At 44.5% G+C, this 5,200-nt stretch overlaps 1 pseudogene; it reads left to right on the forward strand.

Annotated features, from left to right (window-relative positions):
* The first annotated feature begins 412 nt into the window (after positions 1 to 412).
* Positions 413 to 971, forward strand: LOC115863913 (large ribosomal subunit protein uL11-like; annotated as a pseudogene).
* Positions 972 to 5,200: the final 4,229 nt, after the last annotated feature.

Here is a 5,200-nt window from a genome sequence, read left to right on the forward strand (position 1 = left end):
AGTCTTTAGAAATCAGAGGCTGTAGAAAAAGAAAAGGATTTTGTAAATTCCTATCAGTACCATTAACATATCAAAGGTCAGAAGATCAGACCTGAGCTCTGAGCCAAGGGTACAGAGAACTGAGGTTTGACATAAGGGGTGTCCTTGCTGCACAGAAAAGATGGGTTGTTTTACCCTTCCAAACTAAGAGAGTGCTATCAGAAGACAAGACAGAGGTTGGAGGAGAAAAGATGACTTACGTGTATCCTGGCTTCTCCGTTCAAGGCTGAGATCATGGGTGGTAGATAGACTGAGGGAAAGGAGCCCTGAAAGGACAGGGAAACTGTAACCTGCTCCTCATGAGACTCAGCCACGGACTGTCACACAAGTGGCCCCTGCCAGCACGTACAAAGGAGGAGAATGAAAGTACAGCATGGGCCTTTCAGCATTCAGAGGATGCCAGGACGCAACTTTCTCCAGGTGTCCCACGTTGGGGTCATCAGACACTAGTCGCCTCCACTGTGCTGCCAAGTTCGACCTCAGTGAGATCAAAGTCATAAACCTGGAGTGCACTGATGGGGACGTTGGTGTCACATCTGCCCTGGACCCCAAGAGTGGCCCTCTGGGTCTGTCTCCAAAAACTGTAGGTAAAGACATTGCCAAGGCAGCCGGTACCTGGAAGGGTCTGAGGATTACAGTGAAACTGACCATTCAGAACAGACAGTCCAGACCTTTTCTGCCTCTTCCCTGATCATCAAAGCCCTCAAGGGACCACGAGGGACAGAAAGAAGCAGAAGAACATTAAGCACAGTGGAAATAGTACTGCAGATGGAATTGTCAACATTGCCAGACAGATGTAGTACCAATCATTAGCCAAAGAGCTCTCTGGAACCATTAAGGAGATCCAGGGGCCTGTTGTGTTGATGGCCACCACACTCATGGCATCATAGATAAACCTCAACAGTGGTACAGTGGAATGCCCAGCTACTTAAGAGCTGCAAAGGGAGTTATTTCAATAAAGGATCATTCGACAACTAAAACAACACCACTACAGCATGGTGATCAGGCAGAGGGTCTGCATGAGTGCTTCTGGGCCTCTTCAGCCCCAGAGTGGCAGAAGAGGGACCAAGACATCTCCACACATTCTCCAGAATGTGGGTACAGCTGAGTTGAGAGTTGGCTGCCATAGTAAGGGATGGGCTGGCTGACTAACCTAAGCCAGTGACCAGATGAGGGATGTGGCTGAGACACAGGGTGGTCTGCAGGGCCACCAAAGCCAAGGTAGGGGCAATGTCAACTGAAGAAAAACACACATCCTAAAAGTTGCAAGTTATGCTTTATTCAGGGACCTTACTGAGGACTGTAGCCCAGGAGATGCCCTCTCAGATAGCTCTGAGGAACTACTCTGAAGAGGTAAGGGAGGAGCCAGGATATATAGGAGTTTTTGCTGAAACAAAACAAAACAAAACAAAAAAACATGTACTTGAACATTAAAAGATTACTGCTAATCACAAAAAAATGACATCTCACGTTAATGATGTTAGTGCTTTTCTAGGGGAAGATGGAACAGTCTGGGCTCATGAAATTATTCCTTAGATATGCATCTTAACTATCTAGAACCAGTATCCTGTTTTTCTCCATCCTGAATTCCCCCCAGGGTGCGCCGTCAGGGCGGCTGAAGTGGCTGATGACTTGATGGCCTGGAAACGTGTTGTTCACTGGAATAGCAGGCAACATTCTTTGTTTACTGAAATGACAGGCAACATTTTTTTGTCTGCAGCTGGGAGCAAGTCAGGAGGGAAGACCCTCCAGCTCTGACTGAGCTAGAAAGAGCCACAGTTTCTCCAAGCACAGAGGTCAGTAGTACAACCAGCCAGGTACCCAGAGACATTGCTAAAAACGTCAGCACCAACAGTCTTAGCTCAGGCTGCCGTAACAACAGACCACAGACTAGGTGGCTTGCACAGCAGATATTTATTTTCTCACGGTTCTAGAGTTGGGAAGAACCAGCTGATTGGGTTCTTGGTGAGAGCTCTCTTCCGGGCTTGTAGATAGCAAACTTCTCGCTGTGTATTCACATGGCCTTTCCTTGTTTTTGTGCATACAGAGAGAGAGTGAATGAGTTCTCTCTTCTTTTTCTTATAAGGCCGCTAATCCCATGATTGGTGGGATTAGCCACACCCGTGTGACCTCAGCTAACCCTAATTACCTTTCAAAGGCTCCATGTCACATACCATCACATTGTGGGAGTTAGGTCTTCAACCTATGAATTTGGGGTAGGGGGCACAAATATTCAGTCCATGACACCAACCCTGATAACAGGTGTACAAATGTAAAGCTCACTCTCTCCTGTTGCCTCAAGCACCTGCCTCTGCAATGAACCAAGGCACCATATTGGAAAGGAGGGCAGGAAACAATACAAGATTCGCCATTTACCTTAAAACAAAAACAAAGCAACTCTTTTAAACTAAAACCTTTTTCCTCTCCAAAGAGACTAAGATACAGTTAATGGTCAGTATGAAGGAAGTTGATGAGGAAGATTTGGTCAGTTGTAGAAAAACAATAAGCCACATTTAACTTTGCATACTGAACGTAGTTTGATAAATCACCCATAACTCTACCATGCTAAACATTCATTACATCTTTTTTGTTTTTTTTTTTTTTTGCGGTATGCGGGCCTCTCACTGTTGTGGCCTCTCCCGTTGCGGAGCACAGGCTCCGGACGCGCAGGCTCAGCGGCCATGGCTCACGGGCCCAGCCGCTCCGCGGCATGTGGGATCTTCCCGGACCGGGGCACGAACCCATGTCCCCTGCATCGGCAGGCAGACTCTCAACCACTGCGCCACCAGGGAAGCCCCCATTACATTTTTAAGGTACTTCTTTTCCACTTATTTTGCACGTGAATGATTAAATAGCTGTAATGATATCATTCATATAATTTTATATGGTGCTGTTTGTAAAATTCATCAAAATCACTTTCCATGCTGCTGTGTGGTCCTCCTAATCATCAACGTTAATGAATGCATAAGCTGTTAGTTAAAACCCTTGCAGTTGCAAGTAACAGGAAGCCAACTCCAACTAGCGTAAGGAAAAGGAAAATTTAATGAGAAAATACTGGGATTGCTCACTGAACTGCAAGAACCAGGCAGCCCTGAGGACTTAAGTGTTAGGGGCCAGGGGCTTGATGTCACCAGAGTTCTCCGCTGTTCCTTCTCCTTCCAGAGTTCTCCACGTGATGGGGGCCATGCCACCTGCAAATGTGGGACTCAATCATACAACTCTCCGCCAGAAAGGGAGGACAAAGCCTTTTCAACAGAAAAATCTCAGGGAAAACCTTTGACCTGGATTAGATCATGTGTGCATCGTGGACCAACCACTGTGATGAAAAAGAAGGGACACAGAGGCCCTTTCTGAGTTTGATTTTCCACTCCTTTAGTGGGGAAAAGGGAGAAGGTGGAATCTGTTCATAGAAGAAGGGTAATTAATATCTCCAACACATAAATAATTTAAACAGCCTATTGTTTTAACATTTAGATTGTTTCTAATTATTTTCCAGTTTGAAATCTTCACTAGTTAAAATCATTTGCGTGTAGACGCCCTTTTCTTTGGGATTTTTTGCTTGCAAGAGAATGGAATTCATGTGTGCCAGGAGGCTAGACACACGAATACATTTCCATTGGCCACATTTTCCAAGTGGGAAGGAGAGGCTTAAGGTGATTCAGCTACTAAGTGATACTGACCTGAAAGCGTGCGTCCTGATTAAGATCAATGGATCAGTACAAATTGCAAAGGACAGTACTTTCTAAAAGTATGTAAGGAAAGCTACACAGGATAAGACCATATTCGATTTTTGTGATGACTACAGTTGAAGGAAAAAGGAAAAATTCTAATAGTCTTCCGTTTCCTCTAGTGTAGCAATTCTTTTCTTCCTGACCTTTGGCTCTCCCACAAGGAAGTTCATGACGACATTGTTTTCAGAAGCCAATACCATGTCCTCCTGTCTCTACTTGCAAGAAAATAACTGGGCTTCCAGTAAGTGTAATTGGTGTTAACAGTGATTTATTATACACCTAGTTCTCCAGATGGCCCTTCATGTAGGAATTATTTTTCCTGAAAACAGAAAAATATGGAATTTCTTCCTGCTCATCAGGTTATAACAGGTCTACAAGCCACTCTGTCAAAAACTAGAACCAAAAATTTTGACAGAGTTCCCTTAAGACAGAGAGATACAGAAAAAAGCACATTCCATCTGGTAAATAATTGCTGGGGTTGCATTCCTGTGCATTCAGGCAGGAGCTAACCTCTGTGCAGCATGAGGCCTTGAAAACCTCTTGGCCTAACAGGGCCACAGGAGGTAAGATCTACTTAGATCTATCCCATCCTCAGATTGCAGCCTCTGGGGTGCTGGTGCAGCCTAGACTTTCAGCTCACCCACAATCATGAGCTAGACGTACGATTATTGAGAAAGTTCACTCTTAAGTACAAAAGTTTGGACGGATACACAAAGCCAGTATTCTGCGAGAGTGAAGAGGGATATTTGCCAAGGTCATTTTAAGGTGACCAGGGTTGCAGAGCAAAGTTAAATATAGTTCTAAGTTACCTGTCATCTTCCTGAAAAACAAGCTGGAAAATGTATCTAAAAGGCTATATCAGTCTGGTGATGGAATGCTTGGGAATGGGAAAAGCATTCAGCAGTGAACAGTGAGCTATCAAAAGGATTTAACGTAGTTAATTTGTAGCAGGTTAATTTCAGGTGGCTACTCTAGTAATGATTTTTATTCAGGAAGAATTCTGGAAGCATCGGCAGGAGGGCCACATATGAGGGATGTTGTGGGCAAGAAGGTCCAAGAATTTGGGGATCCGGGCTCAGATTAGGGGTCACAGGCTCACATGCCTTGAAGGATCGGGCTGATAAATTGTGTGAAATGTTAAAGCATTGGCCTGGCCAAATAACACATATCTGTAGGGTTTAGCCTGTGGGTCAAGAGGACAGGTTGCTGCTCCTGGACTAAAAGATCTTTGAGCCTTCTTTGACTTCTGGGTTTTGTTTTATGTGGAAAGAATGCTCTTTTATCTATTAAGAGCCAAAAACTTGTGTTAACCTTTGTGGTAAGAGGAGGCGGGGTTGCCTAGTAGTATAAAACATGGTCTCCAACCTCTAGAACTCAAAAATATTTTAAAACAAGATATGCTCATACAAAGGCAACTAACAATTCCAGGC

The sequence above is a fragment of the Globicephala melas genome, chromosome 6 (assembly GCF_963455315.2).
Source record: "Globicephala melas chromosome 6, mGloMel1.2, whole genome shotgun sequence".
NCBI classification, from domain to species: Eukaryota; Metazoa; Chordata; class Mammalia; order Artiodactyla; family Delphinidae; genus Globicephala; species Globicephala melas.